General features: G+C 45.0%; 1 pseudogene across 1 annotated transcript in view; it reads left to right on the top strand.

The window, feature by feature from the left end:
- The window catches only part of LOC309361251 (inositol polyphosphate 5-phosphatase OCRL-like), a 29516-nt pseudogene extending 20856 nt beyond the window's left edge, over positions 1 to 8660 (top strand). Inside the window, exon 13 of the transcript in view lies at positions 8545 to 8660. The product of the transcript in view is annotated as an inositol polyphosphate 5-phosphatase OCRL-like (transcript). The remainder of the gene's footprint in view (positions 1 to 8544) is intronic.
- Positions 8661 to 20814: the final 12154 nt, after the last annotated feature.

Raw genomic sequence — 20814 nt, forward strand, 5'->3', positions numbered from 1 at the left:
GCCGGTCGTCAAATGTTGCCCGTGACCTAGCCCGTTCCCGGTAGGGCTAGATACAGGGGTTTTTGGAGAGAGTCAGTTTTAAAGGATTAGAGGGGTCACCTTTGCACGTCCAACTGCCTTCAGACTTCTTCAAACGAGAGTGATGAATCCAGGGGGTCACCTCAGCTACCTTCACCGCTGTTGGAGTAGAGAGCAAGACGGTGTAAGGTCCACGCCATTTAGGTGCAAGTGGATCGCGTTTCCACTCTTTCACCCATACGCTATCGCCAGCCTGGAACTGATGAATCGGCTCGGCAATGCTGCACGGCGTGCGTTCGAGGGCCCACCTGTTAAGAGAAACAAAAACACGGGAGAGAGATTGCACTTGTCCCTGTGTCACATAGTCTCCTATTTGTTTAAGATCAGCTGGAATATCCTGAACAAAGGAGGGCGGTCTCCCATACAGGAGCTCAAAAGGTGACAACTTAAGTCTTTTTGTGGGTGCACACCTAACACGAAACAGTGTTATGGGTAACACATCTACCCATCCCAATCCCGTTTCCTGGGTTAATTTTGCCAATTGGGTTTTCAGAGTCCGATTCATTCTTTCAGTTTTCCCTGAACTCTGAGGCCTATATGCTGCATGCAGTCTCCATTTTACTTGTAGGACTCGACATACTTCTTGTACTACTTGATCAATGAACGCTGGCCCATTATCACTTCCAATGCATCTAGGTAATCCAAACCTCGGGATCAATTCAGTGAGGAGTCTCTTAGTTACCTCTCGTGCCTTTTCAGTTCGGGTGGGAAAAGCTTCAACCCATCCGGTAAGAGTATCTACAAACACAAGGAGATACTTGAATCCCTTAGAAGGGACCAGCTCTGTGAAGTCCACAATTAGGCTTTCCATGGGGACGTATCCCACATGCTGAATTCCAGGAGGTTGTACCGGTCCCTGCCTGGGATTGTTTTTAGCACAAAGAACACATTTCTGTGAAATGCAAGTTGCTAATTGTGATAGATTAATAATATACAACTTCCGACTGAGACTCTCTCTGGTTGCAGTACCGCCAAGGTGAGTAGATTCATGATAATTTCTTACAATTGTGCCTGCTAGATGATGAGGTACATAAATCCTATTGTCCGGCAGGATCATCCAACCGTCCTTCACAACCGCTCCTTCCTGTTCAGCCCACTTCCTCTCTTCTGGGGTATAGTGAGGTTTAACTTCTTCTGGAACTACCTCTGGTATGAGGGCTGCTATAAATCCTCCCACAGGCTTTTGGGCTGCCTCTCGGGCTGCTTTGTCAGCAGCATGATTTCCTCTGGTTATTGGATCCCTTCCTCGTCCATGACCTTTGCAGTGCATTACAGCAATCTGTTCTGGAGCCCATACTGCTTCTAACAGGATTTCTACTTCAGGTCCATATTTCAAGGCCTTCCCGTGGGCTCCGATTAGACCTCTTTCTTTCCATAGAGCTCCATGTGCATGCAGGGTTAAGAAGGCATATTTAGAATCAGTATAGATGTTTGCCTTACATCCAGCTGCCAACTGCAGAGCTCTAGTTAAGCCTATAAGTTCAGCCTTTTGTGCTGAGGTGCCAGCAGGCAAAGCTTCAGCTTCCACAACTTCCTCATTGGTGACCACAGCATATCCTGCTCGTCTGGCACCTTCATGCAGGTAACTGCTACCATCCGTATAATATACAACATCTGGATTTTTCAATGGCTCATCTTTCAGATCAGGTCTACTGGAATAAACTTCATCCATTATTTGGAGACAATCATGTGATTCTTCATCATCTACCTCTGGTAGGGGCAGCAAAGTCGCTGGATTGAGCATATTCACTACTCGTAGATGAATCCTGGGATTTTCACACAATAGGCCTTGGTATCTAGCCATCCTTGGGTTCGTTAGCCAATAACTACCCTTATATTCCATGAGTGTCAGAACAGCATGAGGTACATTCACATACATCGTCTGGCCAAAGGTAAATTTATCAGCTTCTTTGACAAGGCTCGCAGTGGCCGCTACTGCCCTTAGGCATGGAGGCCATCCTTTTGCTACTGAGTCCAATTGTTTAGACAAATAAGCTACTGGACGGTTCCAACTTCCTAGTCTCTGGGTCAGGACTTCCGCTGCAATCCCATTCTGTTCATGTACATACAGCTGAAAGGGTTTTTCCGAATTAGGCAATCCAAGGGCTGGTGCCTCCATAAGTCGTTGTTTGATAACTAAAAAGGCTTGTTTCTGCTCAGGTCCCCATACGAATGGGTCCTTTTCTGCACCTCGAGTGCTTTCATGTAAGGGCTTGGCCAGACTGCTGAAATCAGGTATCCATAGTCTACAAAACCCTGCTGTTCCCAGGAATCCTCTAAGTTGTTTTCTTGTGGTAGGTTCCTTGATAAGGCAAATAGCTTCTTTCCTCTCTGGTCTCAATGCTCGTTGTTGGTGTGAGATGTCAAAGCCCAAATATTTGACCTTTTCTAAACATAACTGTGCCTTTTTCTGGGAAACTCGGTAGCCAGCTTCCCAGAGCAAGTGGAGCAGTTCCTCTGTCCCTTCTTTACAGGTATCAAAATCCTTTGCCGCTAATATAAGGTCATCTACATATTGCAGAACCACCTTTTCTCCCGGTATTGAGGGGTAACTTGTTAGATCCCTCGCCAAGGCAGTGCCAAATAAAGTTGGGGAATTTTTGAATCCTTGGGGCAATCTTGTCCAGGTTAGCTGGCCTTTTGTTCCTGTCAAAGGGTCTTCCCACTGGAAGGCAAATATAGGTTGGCTCTGTGGTGCCAGCCGGCAACAGAAGAATGCATCTTTCAAGTCCAATACAGTAAAAAATGTTGCTTCTGGTGGGATCAAACTCAGCAAGGTATATGGGTTTGGTACATTTGGGTGCAAGGTCTCGATAGCCTGGTTTACGAGCCTCAAGTCCTGCACTGGCCTGTATTCATCTGTCCCAGGTTTTCGAACAGGCAAAAGGGGTGTGTTCCATTCTGATTGGCAAGGCTTAAGCAGACCATATTTTAATAGGCGGTCCAAATGTTTCTGGATGCCCTCTGCTGCTCGCCGGGGTAAGGGATATTGCCTTACAGATACAGGGGTAGCCATAGGTTTTAGGGTTACTACAATTGGAGCTATATTCTTAGCCATTCCTGGTGGGCTATTTTCGGCCCATACTCCTGGTGGCACCTGTAGAGTTCGGAGGAGCTTGTTTAATTCTGTATCCAATGTGGGTTGGACTTGCAAGGCTGACATTAGGCGCCATGATTGTTCCTTAGGTACTGAGAGAGTAATTATTCCTGCTGCTTTTGATGGCAGTTTCATTTCTGGACCTCGAGGAGTGAAGGTGATTTGGGCCTGCAATTTGGACAGCATATCTCTGCCTAAGAGAGGTATTGGACACTCAGGTATATACAAAAACTGATGGGTTAAACGATGTCCCCCAATCTGGCATTCCAAAGGTTGGAGGAAAGACCTCTTAGCTGACTGTCCAGTGGCACTTTTAATGACTACACTTTTGGATGCCTTTTTCTGCAATAGTTCTGGGAGTACTGAGTATTCAGCCCCAGTATCAATCATAAAGTCTATTAAATGGCTCCCTAATTGAATCGTGACCGTGGGCTCCTGGAAGCCTAACTTTATGGAGTCCGGTCGTTCCTAGTCTTGGGTAAAATCCTCTTCTGCCAGTCCAATGAAATTGTCTCTACTCCGTCCCTGTCCTGGTCTCTGATATCTTCCATCTCGGATCATTCCCCGTCCCCGTCCCTGGTTTCTTGGGCCGGAGCCTGGGCCTGGGCCTGGGCCTGGGCGTACTTCTTCCAACCTCAAGGGTTCAGGACATTCCCGCTTCCAGTGACCCTCCTTCTTGCAATTTGCACATTGATTCCTTCCCAATGGTGGATTCCTTCCTCGCCCTCTCCCTCCATTTAAGGGGCGGTGGTCTTGCTTCACTGCTGTGGCTAGCATCACCATCTTTTCCTTCTGCCACTTCTTCTTCTCTTGTTTCTCAGCCTCATCCCTATTCCGATAAACTCGGCGTGCAATGGCCATAATTTGGCTCATCAGCATCCCTTCCCATCCTTCTGATTTCTGAATTTTCTTACGAATATCAGAAGCGCACTGGGCCACAAATGTAGCAGTAATCATTCTACTGTTTTCAGGGGCTTCAGGGTCAAAAGGAGTCCATATACGATAGGCTTCCTGCAGCCTCTCTAAAAAGTTTCCCGGACTCTCATTTGGTTTCTGTTCTACTTCTGAAACTTTAGACATATTAGTGGGCTTCTGACATGCCCTGCGGATACCTTGCACAAGCGTCTGGCGGTAGGTGGTAAGTCTGGTCAGGTGAATTGCATTGTTTGGATCCCAATTAGGATCTTCCAAGGGAAAGTTGTCTTGGAGATGACGGTCAATATTAAAAATATTTCCCACTCTGGCCTGCTCACGCAAATATATCTGTGCCTTTTCAATTATGTCTCTCCTTTCCTCAGTGGTGAAAAGAGTATTTAGGAGCTGGCGACAATCTGTCCAAGTAGGGCTATGAGTATTTACTATTGAAGTCACCAAGTCCATCATAGCCTGAGGTTTTTCTGCAAAAGATGGGGTGTGTGTTTTCCAATTCATCAGATCTGTAGTTGTGAATGGAATGTACTGCAGGGTCGAAGTTCGAGGTGGCCGTGGTCCGGGTTGCCCGTTAACCAGCACAGGCTCCTCAAGTGCATCAAATACTCTTCTAAGAGGGGCTACTACGTGACCTTTTTCTTCACTTTGCTCTAGGGGCCTCAAATCATAAGGGATGGTATCTGTTCCAAGGCGTTCTTTTAGCAGCTTTATACGCCTGGCTGTATTGCTTGCTGACCGATTAAGGTCTCCCTGTAACTTCTGTAATATTTCTCTGGGACTTGGATGTACAGGGGTTTGGGGTGGGCAATCAGTTGTTCCACTAAAGGAGACTGTAGATGGAGGTCTATTAGGAGTCACAGGTGGAATAACCACTTCTGCTTGGGCTTTATTATAGGACTCCAATGCCTCCTGAAGATATTTATCATAATCTATCAAGGAATCAAGCTCTGTGACTCCACCCCCATTATTCATTCCACTTTCTTGCCTTGGGGTTACAACTGGTGGAGTGTTTGGATTAGGCTCCCTTCGATGTGGAGCATAGGGTGGGGGTGGAAGCACCTCTTCCTCTGGCCCCTCAAAAATGGGTTTAAGTTTATTTGGCAAGATTCCTTTCCTAGCTTCGGCTTTTACAGCCAATAATTTGCATCGTTTGACTTTGCATTCCCTTATCCATGGAGGATTTTTATTTAATGTGCTCAGCCAGGAATCTATATATGGAAATTGTTCTGGGCACCCTCCAGTTTCTTTGGCGATATCAGACCAAAGTTTGCTTACTAAATTTATATCAAAGGTTCCCTGGGATGGCCATCCAGTACTTTGTTTTGGCCATTCTAGTTCACATAACGTTCTCAAGCGCTCTGGCGTCATTTTGACTCCATATGCCCCTGAGAAGGCTTTCTTAAAATTATTTAACATACACTCAAGAGGTGTATTTTCCCCCTTTGAACCCCCAACTCCCATTGTATGGCCCTGTGAAGTATCCACTCAGTCACTCACAGACGCGCTTTGTGGGTTTCCTTGCCTAGATGGAGTCGCCTCACTAGGAACCGAAGTACTGCCCACTCCACACTCAGGTCAGCTACAGATTGCTCTGTACTTTCTCACACATACAATGCGCTGGATACTTCACCACACTCTACCTCCCAATTTTCCCTTTTCCTCCACCAGACCACCATCTGATGTACCCAACCACCTAGCGTACTCAGTTTCCCCTTACTGAGACGCAGAAGTTTGATCAAGACTTCTCTTCCTCCTAATTAATTGGAGGGCCAAAAATCCCTTTGTGCACTTACCCTTGGTTGGTTCCCTGTTTCCCCCGGTCCGTCGCCGCCAGTGAGCAGGGTATCAGACAGACGAGTCTTCTGCGTTCCCCCTGGAAAAATTTACCAGTGCGCGCTTTGGGTAAGCAGTTGTCCTCTCTCTTGTACCCTGCCCAGTAGGGCGAAGGGACTGCGTTCCAGCAGACCACTTATCCGAGTCACAGGGCACCATAAAATGTAGCACCTCTGCTTGTGGTTAACGCTTAGCTGGAATGAAATATTCAACGCAGCAATAGAGAAATTAAAATATTAATTTATTTGTCAGACAAATAAATGAGAGGCTCAGTGGTATATGGTTACCAAGCTCTGGCCTGGCCTCCTGCCATCCTGGCCAGCACTTATATTCCCTTAATCCAGCCCCCTTTGCTCCTCCTGTGGCTGCCTCTGTCCAATCAGCCTGGTTGAAATTCCTATTGGCTGTTTGGTAGAACCAATCACAAAAGATACACCCACAAAAGATACACCCATTTCCTTGCCCTTATAAGGGAGACAAAGAGCTATATATATGACAAATAAGTAATAATATATCTTACATGGAATCTTAATTACCAGCTCACCTCTTGCCCTCCTTGCCCTATTGCCTTCTAAAACAAATGTTTAATCTTACATTTTTATGTTCAACAGATGTCAAGGATCTTGAGTTCACATCAACATTGAAAGATTTCCTTCATTTAAGGTTTCTAAACAAATGCCTGACAACTATATATCAAGAGTGCTTGGATGGCGTCTTCTGTCTGGCAGGGGGGCTAGGCTGGTGGCTGACTTAATTTCAGGATAAATACAACTCTTACAACCATATGAAATAAGAATCTAGCATTCCTTAAATCCTTTGCATAATTACATTTAAGCCAATATATTTAAGCTATTATATTTCATACATTATCATAGGTAGCCTCTTAAAAGAATAAAGCTTCTCAAAGTAAAAAGGAAGGAACTCAGTAAAAAAACAGCTTTTAAAAAGAAACCTCTTCAGTTTACACCTCCCCCTTTCACCCCCCTTTCCAGCCTAAAAATAAAGTAGAAAGAAGCTTCTTCTCCAGCCAAGCCAGTTGCCTTTTCCCAACATTTATTGCCCTTTTTAACTCTCTCAGTTTAAGAAAGAAACAGCTTTAGAAAAGACTTTTCAAAAATGCTCTCTTTTCTGTCAGCTAAATGTTTTAAAAGATTTCCCAAAAAATACTCTCATTCTTCCAGCCAAGTCAGTTGTCTTTTTCACTGCTCTTGGCCTTTCAACCTTAGGAAGAAGATATGGCTCATTTTACTGGGAGGCACATTGGTATTATTTTACTATTTACTCATTCCTAATTGTGTTTTCTCAGCCTGCAAGGGCAGCATATGTAATTTCCCCTTTTTATGACTTTGAGAATTGTTTTTCTACTATAAATCAATGGGGCCCTCTTGTCTTAGGAGAAAAGCCAAGGTTTTTTCTCTGCCTGGCATGAAACATTTGAAAATCCTTTTTTTAAAGCTCATTTTTAAATACAAGCAAGCCTTAATAAAATATATAAGCTTTGATAAAAATGCAGGCTTATCATTAGATGCCTCACTTTCAGTGATGGGCTGCTTGCCACTGCTGTGCTCCTAAAGCTCTCTTGCTCCCCCCTCCTCTCTTTCTCTTTCTCTTGAATGTGGTAGCTTGAGATAGAAATAACCACCCTGAACATTCCTGGAGAGGAAGATGGGAAGGAGGCCGGAGGCATTGTTCACCAGCTGCTGTGTGCTGCATTGCCCAGACAAAGTCGTGGGCTGGGGCTCCAGCTGTTGCTCAGTTTCTACCCCTGCCTCTGCAACGTGCTCTAGACAAGGGGTGGTGAACATGTGACCCCCTCATCTCATCATGCTGGCTGGGGCTGCAGCCCATCAACCTATGAAGGCCCATCCATGTTCTGTTGCTGTTTTTGTTACTTATTTCCTGCCCTTCACCCTAAGGTCCCAGGGCAGGTTCCAACAATTTAAATAAAATGTTAGCCAAACCTCATGTCCACAGCTGCATATTCAGTAAGCTTTTGGGTGAACTGCACATCCGGAGTGGGAGGATTACTAGCTGCATATTAATAGGGGGAGGGGGAGCTTGGATTTGGGGTGCGAGCAATTAGTTTTTTGTTTCCCCACTTGAGATGCTTGCTGTGGCTAGGGCCGGGCGATATATTTTCAAATCAGCTTGAAGTCTAGATAGTGAGACTGGTTTCATAATTTCTGACCTGGCAATATATTGCGAATCATGATGTGTGTGTGTGTGCTATGCAAAAAACACCATGTGGGGGGAAACTGTGAAGCCAGACAATGCTTCTTTAGATTCCTGCAGCCCCTGTGGACTCTGCCGGTTCAGCTTTCCCCTGCCCTCCTGCAGGGGGCAGCCGAAATCACAATGCGGGGGAAACCGTGAAGCCAGCCAATGCCTCTACATAGCTCCATCTTATTTCAGACATCGTGATATATTGGTGTATTGCAATGTTTAGCTAGTGATATATCACCGTGTTGAAAGTCAGCTATCACCCAGCCCTAGTTCTGGCCTCAGAGGGCAAGAGTTGTCCACCCAGCTGGAGCAAGGAAAGAATGCATACTGGCACACATTCTGTCAGGCTCTCATGCCAGTCCCCCTTGTCATTGGACCTCCAGGAGAAGCAGTTTCTGGATATCGTACCCCAGGATGGTGATGACTCCACTGAGCGGCCAAGGAGATCTGGCTTTTGGTGGACCACCTCTTCAAGAATGCCTGCCACCAGGTGAGCTGAGGGGGAGGGTACCATTGAAAGGATGGGTGTGGGCTGGAATCCAGTACCAGTTTTGGGGTGTGCAGGTTCCAAACGTCCCAATTGATTTATATCTTAGCTACCGACTCGCTCTTACGAGCTCCTGCTGTGAGTATAGTGGCACCTTGGTGGAGCGCAGCGGGTGGGACATCCAGCATACGGTCTTCCTTAGAGCGGCTCAGAAGAACCCAAGTGTTCCCAACCATTGTCTGTCTATCCCTAGCAAAGCGGCTCTCTGAGACTCGCCACTAGAAGACGCGGGGAATGATTTGACTCTCCCATTGCCCCAAATCAGGAGAAGGGTAGTAGGAATGCTACTGTGGAAAGCAGGCGGGATACAATTCTCAGCCCTTGTGCCAGCTCTCTTGGTGAGGGGCTTCTCTCCATTGTGGCATTCCTCGACCTCACGTTATGCACCCCAGGGCTGGATTGTTCTTCATGCTATCCAGGATGTACCTCATCCCATTTGGAATGGCCCTTGAGAAAGGATGGTCTGCCTATAGTCAGCAGCTTACCACCTTGTTGTTTGTTAAAAACTTGAATAAAAAGCATGCTTAAAATAAAACAGGAAAGATGAAATTTTGCTGGCTTCTTGAGAAAAGAATAATGCCTCATTATTTGTATCTGCTTTTAAATGTTGTTTCTCTTCTCTTTGTAATGAGTTTTACTGGGTCTGGGGTCATTTTAAGTTGCTTACCTTCACTAAAATATATAAATCTACTCGACTGGAAACTTTTATTATCCAAATTCAAACCCACTTTTCTTTCTTGGAATGTCCTCCATGGAAATGAGATGAGCAACTGGATAGCAAAATTCCTGGAGTGGGGAGGAGGGTTCAGTGTTCTAATAGATTAGATATGGACAGTCCTTCAGTACAGCAAAACTTGACACTTTGAAACCTTTGAGTCCTTTCCAAAAGGACTTCACCCACTATTTAGGGGGGAAGTATGTCAGAACTGACCTTCTGCAGTACTGATTCCACATTCTTGGACTCCTAATCTTACACGTAAATTAGAGCTGGAACCATCTCAGGCCCTATGGCTCTTGAAATGACCATGACCTATTGAGCAAAACCACAGACTCCACCTCTTTGGTGACTAAACCCCACTTGCTTTTACAAAATAAATTAACAAGAGAGGAAAATCATGGAAGAAATAAAATGGCTTTTGAAATTAACAAAGGCGATTCCTTTTATCCACATGTATTACGGGACATGTTCAAAGCGCCCCTCAGGAGAAATTCTGTAAGCAAAGGTAGCAGGCTTTGAAAAGCTTGTGCAGATACACAAGGGCACATTGCTAAAAGAAACAAAGGGATTTGGAGGGACCATGAGTGAACAGGTAGTACCAGAATGTACAGAATTGTACCTAGAAAAGGGTTACAACTGGACTACCTTTTTGTAAACAAAAACAACAACAACCCCCAAAATAAAACTCGGAAGCAGCAGGACTCCTTAGCAACTCTTCAAAAAACAAAACACAAAACTGCATATCCCTACCTAGTCACCAAATGTGAGGGGAAACGTAAACCAGCGTCTTACACTGCTTTAAATGATAGCCAGATTCTGCCATTTTTTACCACACCAGAAGTAAAAGCACGGGGCATTAATAAGTTTTTGAAAAATCATGCACTTCATTTGTAGGCAAGGGGAAGCTTTCTGAAATGTACACACAATCTGTTGAAATGACCAAGCAGCGGACGAGATTCGGGGACAGTGGTGTGCCGCCTGGGGAAATGTTCCTTTCCATTCACCTTAAGCAAAGATGTGGTGACCTTGTGCATCCATAAGTAACTTTCAGAAATGTATTTCATTACTTCCCAAAGCTTCTCACTGGGCCACCAAATGGCATTTCTTTCTATTTTGGATGAAACTGGGGAAGCAGCTTGAGAAGAAGGGGTTGCTGACATTCACTGGCCTGGAGAACACCTGATGCCAATATGATGGCAAATTGTGGGTGGTGCATTGATGGAGAAACTAAGGCAACAAATGGGGACATGACGCCACCGGTGTTCTAAAGATACATTTCATGTAAAGATTATGATGGGCTTCTTCAAATGCCCATAGCCTCTTACAAGCAGAGGGTTTAGATCAATTTTCTGTAAACCTCTGTCATAAATAGTTGTCACTGGAAATACGACCCAACAATGCAATGCTGGACTCATCCCTCCCGTCAGCGTGCCTGGAAAGCACGGGTCCCAGTAGGTTCCGCCTTACTCTGCTCTTTTCTCTGTGAAAGCCTGCTCTTTCGCTTTCACATGGGAGCAAACCTCAACCCACCCCCTCCCAAAGAAACCTTTTTTATGAGCTCCCCTACTCTGCGTGTGCTTTCTTTGGCTCCTGTCTCAATGAGCAGAAATTGAGCACATGAATTTTCCAGCATCAGGAGTTTCCCCCAAGACAGTGTCGAGATCAGGCGTGTTTGTGTGGCTCCACGCTTGCAATTCTTGGGGCTTTGGCTAAGAGGAGTGCATGCTAGCTAGACAGTTTACCTCCCTTTGCTACAGTTTAAATTTCTGCATGCCATCTGCTGTTGTGGAACAAGTCATCCCCATGATCCCTCTAGCCCAGTGGTCTCTAGGGCGGCCCACAGAAGCTCTCAAGGGTTTCAGACAAAACATTTGTTCACTTCAGCATATAGCAGTCCAAAGAAATGTATGCTCTAGAAGGTCACAGGCTCCCCCGTCTTTGGGGTAGAGCTTTGACGTCTGAGACTAGATCTGCAGGACTCATAAACATTTCACTCTGTAGAGATGAGTAGTCGGCACCGTCCGAGTATAGGAGGAGGGGGGTGGGGGTGGAATACAGGGCTGAGAACTAGAAGAATGCGTTCAATCTCCTACACGAAGCCAGAGCCAATTATGAAGATTGACCAGTTGCTTATAGATCAAATGCATGGATCATGCAGCTGCAAAGAGGTCTACCCAGCCGCTCCCACAGGCAACATGGAATTCTTCTGTGCAATTTACTGTGTTGTTGTTGTTGTTGTTAAAGATGTAAGACAAGCCTATATTGCACTTCATTAAAAATGCCAGGTCACTTCACAACAATCTACTGATGGACTCAGTAGAATCAGCAAGGGCCAGAGGCCAGCAACCTTTTTCAGCCATGGGCTGGTCCACCGTCCCTCACAGCATGTGGGGGGCTGGACTATATTTTGGAGAGAGAAAATGAACGAATTCCTATGCCCCACCAAGAACCCAGAGATGCATTTTAAATGAAAGGACACATTCTGCTCATGGAAAAACACATTGATTCCCGGACTGTCCGGCCCCCGGGCCTTCGCTTGCCTACCCCTGCTCAAGGCAATCACTTCCTGCACTTCACGTTAACGCAGAAGACGGCCCAGTTGTGCTCAGATGCTCAAAATTCCCTTTTCACCTTTGGAGGGTCTGTTTCAGTTGGCATCGGGACAGCTCACCTAGCAGTGCAGCTGCCTTTATTGCAGAGGCAGGAGGTTTCCTTCCTTTCATATTCAGGATTTCTGTACTCACATAGAAATAATAAAATGGTTTCTGCTGTTTGTTAAAAGTCATGAATGAACTCTCACAACTCGTTGATAAGGTAGCTTGCTTGTGTCTCGAGAAATCGTATAAGAGGAGCATTCATAGGAAGTTGCACTTGACAGAGTCAATCTAGCCTAGCACTGCCTACACTGACTGGCAGCAGCGCTGCAGGGTTTTCAGACGGGGGCAGTCCCAGCCCTGTCTAGTGGAGATCCTGGACTGAACCTGGGATCTCCTGCATGCAAAGCAAGGCCTCCCTCAACTCGGGAGGCGTGAGTTCTCTACTGTATTTCAGCAAATGCTTTCACTTTATCATTTCATTTTCCTCTGTATATTTTGTGCACCTATTTTCCTGTATACTTTAGACAGAGAGGAGTAGCAATAGGGTTGGAGGCAAGGTTCACAGTTAGTGTTGTGTGAGCATTTTAAAGCAGTTGAGTTTAAACAGGAGGGGATTTCAGCTGAAGAGATGGCCAGCATCGTGAATCTGTAAGTAGGATGTCTTCTGCTTCTTTCTTTTAATCTTCTGGGGCGAGGGCTTGGGGTCCCCCACACGGCCAGCATCCCCATGGAATTTAACCCCTTCCTGAACAGCTTAACTTCTCTTCCCACCCGCCTTCCCATTCTCCCTCCAATCTCATTGCAGCTCAGCTGGTTAGAGGGAGCTGCGGATAGCACCAAGGTTGCAGGCCCGATTCCCAGAAGGTACAGCTGCAGATTCCTGCATTGCAGGGGGTTGGACTAGACCTTCCATGATCATTATTTGGGGATGCTTTTTATTACATTCGTAGCCCACTTTTCATCCAAGCAGTTCAAGGTGGCATTGATGGCTTGCCTTTCCCCCTGTTTCTCCCCTCACAACAAACCTGTTAGGCAGGCTAGGATGAGAGTGACTGGACCCAACATCAAACAGTGCACTTCATGACTGAGTGGGGATTTGCGCTCGGATCTCCCAGGTCCTCCTAGTCCAGAATTCTAGCCACTATACACCCCCCTCTCTCTACCCCTTCTCCGTTTCTCAACTCTTCAGCCATCAACTGCAACAGACAGGGGTTCTGTCAGTCTTCCTGTCAGTCACTCTGACTCTAAGAGAGTTTTCATTGCATTCTTTGGCTCATCTATGCCTTGATGCTTTGACGACCTTCCTAGCAGCCCCCTTCGCTCTCCAGGCAGGGCTGCTGTCCTAACAGCATTGTGCTGAGGGCTCTTTTAAATGCTGGAAATGCTTCCCTTATCTTTCCTTTGCTGGGGATTGGGGGGGGGGAGTGTTGGAATCCCCCCCACATACATGAGATGCACCACTGTGTTCCTGTGGAGAGCCGTTTGGGGCCTGTGGAAATAAAGACACATGCCACAATTATTTCAGGTCAATGGGCTAAATATGGCCACAACTTTATTGGTTACAGGTGATGAGTGGTATTGGCTTAGGCATTGGTCCTAACCGACTATCCGGCTTCAGCCCGTCCGCTTGAGGTCCGGGAAGGGTTAACCACCAGTAGGGGGAGTCCTGCTGATGCACGTCAACTCGCACCCCCCCCCCCAGGCGAAAAACCAAGTCGGGCAAAAGAGGGAGATCCCCGGCCCCGCCAGCGATAAATAGGGCTGGTCACGCCCCCTGAGCCAGCCGCTTCCCTCAGTCGCACTTTCCAGACTAAGGAGAGCCCACTCAGTAGCTGCAGCATCCTTGCTTGATGCAGACCTCCTGGGTCATGTGGCTGTGCAATCCTGCCACAGCACAAAGATGGCCAAACTGCAGGCTTGGAAGGAGTCGTTGCCACCAAAGGCAGGATCCATAAATAGAACCCCAGCCCTGGAAGCCTCCTTGTAAATGGGGGCCAGGTCAATTTGGTGAATCAGTAAAGGTGGCAGAAATTCATCTCTCTTCTCCTTCATTCTCTTCCAGATGACATAAGACTTGATGTCAGTTTCGATTATGGGGAGAAGACACAAGTTTCAAGGCTCAGCGATGATGGAGTGGCAATTGTTGCTTGCTGTTTCATTGTGTCTTGTTGCTGTTGTTTTAGAATTCTTTCCTATGCAATATTACTTTTTTATTGCTTTTAAATTGTTGCTTTTTAAGTTGTCCTTGTAAAGGAAAGTGTTCTGCTAATGTTGATTGTATTCTGAATTGCTTCAAGAAGCCTCATAGCAATGACTACTATTAAGAGTAATAATTATTTTACCTGCCTTAATTATAATAAAGCATTGACATGCATATTTTAAATTAGCGGTTAAGGTCTTAAACTACACATTTTAATAGTTTCACATCTGTATTCTTTACTGTGTTCTAGCTTATAGATTTTGATTTTAACCTACATATATATGAGAGCCAGTGTGGTGTAGTGGTTAAGAGCGGTAGTCTCGTAATCTGGGGAACCGGCTTCGCGTCTCCGCTCCTCCACATGCAGCTGCTGGCTGACCTTGGGCCAGTCACACTTCTCTGAAGTCTCTCAGCCCCACTCACCTGTTTGTTGTGGGGGAGGAAGGGAAAGGAGAATGTTAGCTGCTTTGAGACTCCTTAGGGTAGTGATAAAGCGGGATATCAAATCCAAACTCTTCTTCTTCCACATTTTCTCTATCTCTGTAGAAGTCCATATTCTGGTTTGTGACTGTAATAAACTGATTCGTTCATTCAATAAAGCTTCGGTGGTTTTGAAATTCAGTAAATTGTCTCTGCCTCCATTTTTTGGTATTGAGGGAAACGCTCTGTAAAATAATCAGAAAACATCAGGGTTGTAGTCAACATCAGTCCTTTCCACAGCAGACCTATTTAAATTGATGGGCACAAATTACGTGGCTGTGTTGATTTTGAGTAAAACTCAGTTGACTACTGTAGGGATAATCGCGGAGTGGGCAGTGGGGTCCGGAGGGAGCACACTCCCCACCAGCAGGCAGCCACAGTCTGCCTGCACGCGTGACCCTGGGGTGCGTAGCATACTCCCCCTCACAGACAAAGTCATGGCTGTCTGGAACATCGTTCCCTCTGTCTGACCTTTTGCGGTCTCAGCAGTCTGCGGTGTCCTGTCTGTAACCTTTGTCCCTGAGACCTTTTGTCTCCTTCGTCATACACTGTGCAAGGGGAAAATGACGCGGTGGAAACAGGTGCCAAAATAACTTTGTACCACCCCACGATCTCGGGACCAAAGGTGTGTAAAGGTCACAGGCCAAAATGTATCTGCCTAGCTTGCATATTTGTCTCAATAAAAGGAGGCTCCACAGGACTGGTCAGCAGCTCGCTTCAGCCCACCTGTGCGCAGCTCACATGATGATCAACTCCTGTCTTCTGCCTTCACTTCAGACTACTCCTCACAGGATATCATGGAATTGTAGAGTTGGAAGGGACCACAAGAGTCATCTAGTCCACCCCCTGCAATGCAGGAATATTTTGCCCAACGTGGGGCTCCAACCCACGACCCTGAGATGCAGAGTCTCACACTCTACTGACTGAGCTATGGGCAGATATCTTGCTTGATAAATGTGTCCCTTGGAAACATTTTGGTTTTATCCTCTCTGCAGGAGGTGCTATGCCTGATCATTCCATCTAGTTCTGTCGAAAGAGAGGTGGGGGTTGTTTTCTGATTTCTTAATTGTGAATATTTGGGGGGGAGGGGAGGCATGGGTGGAAAGGAGATACTCAGATGGACCAGAGTGAAATGGGGGCTTCGGGATGGCTTGGGGAAGTCTCAAAGTGTCACATCCAAACCAAAACTCTTGGTTGTGGGATGCCCCTGCCTTCTGTCATCATTTGAGCTTTCCTCTGCTTCCCTTTCAAGCTGCTGTCTGGAAGGAGGCCAAAGCCCACTTAAACATCAGAATGATTATAAGAAAGCATTCATTCAACAGCCAGAGTTGAATGAAGACGATGTGCTAGGAGGAGAATGAGCTAATTAAACCATTCTGCAACACACACACACACACACACACACACACACACACACACTACAATCCGAACCCCAGTGCTGTTATGAGGGCAATGGTCACAACCACACATTTCAAGAAGCATTGCACTAAGAGTCACAGATTCACCCAACACATCCTGGGAACCTCTGTTTGCTACAGATCTAACATCTCTCAGCACCCTTGGCAAACTACAGTTCCCAGGATTCTTGAGGGAAAGCCTGGACTCTTTCAAGTGGTGTAAGAGCTTTAAATGTGTGGTGTGGAATTCCTCCAAAAGAATCAGGGAACTGTGCAACCCTCTCTCTCTCAGGCTACGGTCCTGCCCCAGGCTCAGGAGGAGGAGGAGGAGGAGGAGGGCTCTTTATTAGATTAGGTTTGTATCCTGCCTTTCTATTTTCATGCTCAAGGCAGCTAAACCGTCAGAACTACATAAATCAATTATAATAATCAATACAATAAGAATAGCAATAAGAATTATTTACCAAATCTAAATAATCTGATAGAAAATTGAGGGAGGGGTGATCTCTTCATCGGCTGCAGTCTTTGGACACAACATTTCAATGAACATTATTGTTATTATTATTATTATTATTATTATTATTATTATTATTATTATTATTTATTTCATTTCTATAGCGCTTTATATTTTCAAGAAAAAAATCAAAGCAGTTTACAGCATATTAAAACATAAATAAAACAATCTGAAGAATGTCAAATATACACTTAAAGCAACATACAGATAGGTAGCCGTGTTGGTCTGCCATAGTCAAAACAAAAAAAAAATCCTTCCAGTAGCACCTTAAAGACCAACTAAGTTAGTTCTTGGTATGAGCTTTCGTGTGCATGCACACTTCTTCAGATACACTGAAACAGAAGTCACCAGACCCTTCTATATAGTGAGAAGGTGGGGAGGGGTATTACTCAGAAGGGTGGTGGGAATGGGTGATAGCTGTGATGAGCCTGTTGACGACTCTTAACGACTGCAATAGGTCTTACAGGAAAAAGCAAGGGGTGAGAAGGTGAAAAATGGCTTTGTCATGTATAATGAGATAAGAATCCAATGTCTTTGTTCAGACCAGGTCTCTCCATGGTTTTAAGTTTGGTAATAAGTTGCAATTCAGCAGCTTCTCTTTCCAGTCTATTTCTGAAATTCCTTTGTAGTAGAACAGCTACTTTGAGATCTTGTATAGAATGTCCTGGGAGATTGAAGTGTTCTCCTACTGGTTTCAATCTCCCAGGACATTCTATTGCGGTTAGGCATTGTTTGACCTTGTGTGGGGGAGGGGAGGTGTGGCCACCACCTGCCCCTCCATGCTTAAGGGTATTCCGTTAAAGGAATCCGGGGGTGTTGATCTAGTCTGAAGCCCGGCTGGGGGACTAAGGCCTTGACACGACCCCGACGGGAGCACCAGGGGGAGCTTGAGTTGGTTCGCATCGACAGGGCTCCCCCTGCTGGGACTTCCTGCACAATGGGCAGGAGTCAGATATAGTCAGGTCCAATCAATGCCTAAGCCAATACCGCTTACATTCACCAAAGAATTGATTCTTTTGAATTCTGCTGCTGGAGGAGACTCTTGAGAGTCCCATGGACTGCAAGAAGATCAAACCTATCCATTCTGAAGGAAATCAGCCCTGAGTGCTCACTGGAAGGACACATCCTGAAGCTGAGGCTCCAAGACTTTGGCCACCTCAGGAGAAGAGAAGACTCCCTGGAAAAGACCCTGATGTTGGGAAAGATGGGGGGCACTAGGAGAAGGGGACGACAGAGGACGAGATGGTTGGACAGTGTTCTCTAAGCTACCAGCATGAGTTTGAGCAAAGTGCGGGAGGCAGTGGAAGACAGGAGGGCCTGGCGTGCTCTGGTCCAGGGGGTCACGCAGAGTCGGACACGACTAAACGACTAAACAACATCAAGTTTTGATTGGATTAACAGGGTAACGAGGTTTCGATTGACTCAGTCCGTTGTTCTCGCAGCGGGAGCTGTCATCACCTTGTCAGCGCTCAGTGGAGCGTGCAAAACAGCTGGAGCTGAGCTGCCTCTGCAGAGCCATGGCATTGCTGCGATTGGCTGAAGGGCTACATTCAACACCATCTGATAGGCTAGAGCGCATCCTCATGCAAATACATTGTTCATTCCACGTCAGGGGTGCCCAATCTCCCCACTACTTTTTATATCAGCCCTGGAGGTCTTGCTGAACATGATCAGAAGAGACCAGCTGGTTAAAGGTGTACAGGTCGGAGCCAAACAGTACAAATTGAGAGCATTTGCAGATGATCTTGTACTTACATTACAAGAGCCAGAATCTAGTACTAAAAGGGTTTTAGAATTAATTCAAGAGTTTGGTCAAGTAGCAGGATTTAAACTGAACAAGTTAAAAACTAAGGTATTAGAGAAAAATTTAACAGCTATCGAAAAAGAGAGGTTTCAGAATGAGACAGGTCTAACTGTGGTTAAGAAAGTGAAATATTTGGGGATTAACATGACAGCTAAAAATGTGAATTTATTTAAAGATAACTATGAGAAATGTTGGACAGAAGTGAAAAAAGATTTAGAAATCTGGTCAAATTTGAAGCTTTCCTTGTCTGGTCGAATTGCAGCTATAAAGATGAATGTATTGCCTAGAATGTTGTTTTTGTTTCAAACACTGCAAATTGTGGACAAGATGGACTGTTTCAAGAAGTGGCAAAAAGACATTTCTAAATTTGTCTGGCAGGGCAAGAAACCCAGAATAAAATTTAAGATTTTAACTGATGCAAAGGAAAGGGGGGGATTTGCCCTGCCGGATTTTAAACTTTATTATGAATCAGCAGCTTTCTGCTGGTTGAAAGACTGGCTGCTTCTTGAGAATACAGACATTTTGGATTTAGAAGGTTTTAACAATATTTTTGGGTGGCATGCATACTTGTGGTACGACAAGGTTAAAGCTCATAAAGCTTTTAAAAATTATATTGTCAGGAAAGCATTGTATAATGTTTGGATGAAATATAAAGACTTGCTGGAAAATAAGACTCCAAGGTGGTTGTCGCCAATGGAGGCAAAGGCTGTGAAAAGACTCAATATGGAGTCCAAATGGCCGAAATATTGGGAAATTCTGGAACAAGAAGGGGATAAACTGAAATTGCAGAGTTTTGAGAAATTAAAAGATAAAGTGCGAGACTGGCTTCATTATTATCAAATAATGGAGGCTTACAAGTTGGACAAGAAAATTGGCTTCCAGGTGGAAAAATCAAAATTGGAAACAGAATTGTTAGAACCCAAAATTAAGAATTTGTCAAAAATGTATAACTTGCTGTTGAAATGGAATACGCAGGATGAAACAGTTAAATCAGCCATGATCAAGTGGGCACAAGATATGTTTGCTGACTGGGAACAGTTGTGGACCACCGGTATGAAATTTACGGCATGTAATGCCCTAAGAGAAAATATTATGAAAATGATTTATAGGTGGTACATGACCCCAGTCAAGCTTGCAAAAATTTACCACTTGCCTGATAATAAATGTTGGAAATGCAAAGAAAATGAAGGTACGTTCTTTCACCTTTGGTGGACGTGCCCAAAGATTAAGGCGTTCTGGGAAATGATATATAATGAACTGAAAAAGGTATTTAAATTTACCTTCCTGAAGAAACCAGAGGCCTTTCTCCTGGGCATGGTCGGCCAATTGGTGCCAAAGAAGGATAGAACATTCTTTATGTACGCTACAACAGCAACAAGAATACTCATCGCAAAGTATTGGAAGACACAAGATCTACCCACCTTGGAAGAATGGCAGATGAAGGTGATAGACTACATGGGACTGGCAGAAATGACTGGCAGAATCCGAGACCAGGGAAGAGAGACGGCGGAAGAAGATTGGAAGAAATTTAAGGATTATCTCAGGAAATACTGCAAAATTAATGAATGTTAGAATGATGTTGGTTTAGAAAGTAAGTGGTTTTCAGCTGTAATGATTAAGTAAAAAGAAAAGAAAGGTTAAAAATTAAATGAAAATTAAGGGAGAGGATTTGTTGAATTAATAATTAGAAATTGGAATACAGAAAGGGGAGGTATGAGGAGGTCGGGGAAGTAAGTTATAAGAAAATAAGGGAACAAAACCTTATTTGTTTTTAAATAGTTTTTAGTTTTGTATTTTGTCTTATATATATATATATATATCTGTTATTTTCTGTGTTTGTGTTTTGTTTTTGCTATTGTTTTTTTCTTTTTTCTGTATAACTCTCAAAACTTTAATAAATATCTTTAAAAAAAACAAAAACAAATGCATTGTTCATTCATAAAATGCATCAATCGTGTATAGCATCGGGATACGGGGTCAGAAATGGCGCTTTCTTCTCGGGGTTTTGGACTTTTGTGCGGTGCTTGGTGCAACGTTGGGACGGGGCGAGGGGAGCCCTAGTGTGGCAGGGTTCCCTTGAGGTCATCGCCTCGGGCTCTACGTCTCTTACTCGGGAGTAAGACTTCATTCATATGCCCCCCCCTCCATTCCGTAACACTCTTCATATGGACTTCATGGAGTGTGCACTACTGCAGGGTCTGCTTCCAGAAACTACTATTGCAGATGTAGATATTTTGGCAGAAATGGTTTACAAATATGCACGATGGCAAGCAGGCAGACAGGAACAGTTACAAAGCAACCTTGGTCCTGCCTAGCCTGGAAGCTGTTTCCAACTAGTGAAATGGAAACCTTTACAACCATCTACAAACCCCAAAGTTTGTATTTTCTTGAGCTTT

The sequence above is a fragment of the Podarcis melisellensis genome (genome assembly GCF_964234715.1).
Source record: "Podarcis melisellensis genome assembly, chromosome: W".
Classification (NCBI taxonomy): Eukaryota; Metazoa; Chordata; class Lepidosauria; order Squamata; family Lacertidae; genus Podarcis; species Podarcis melisellensis.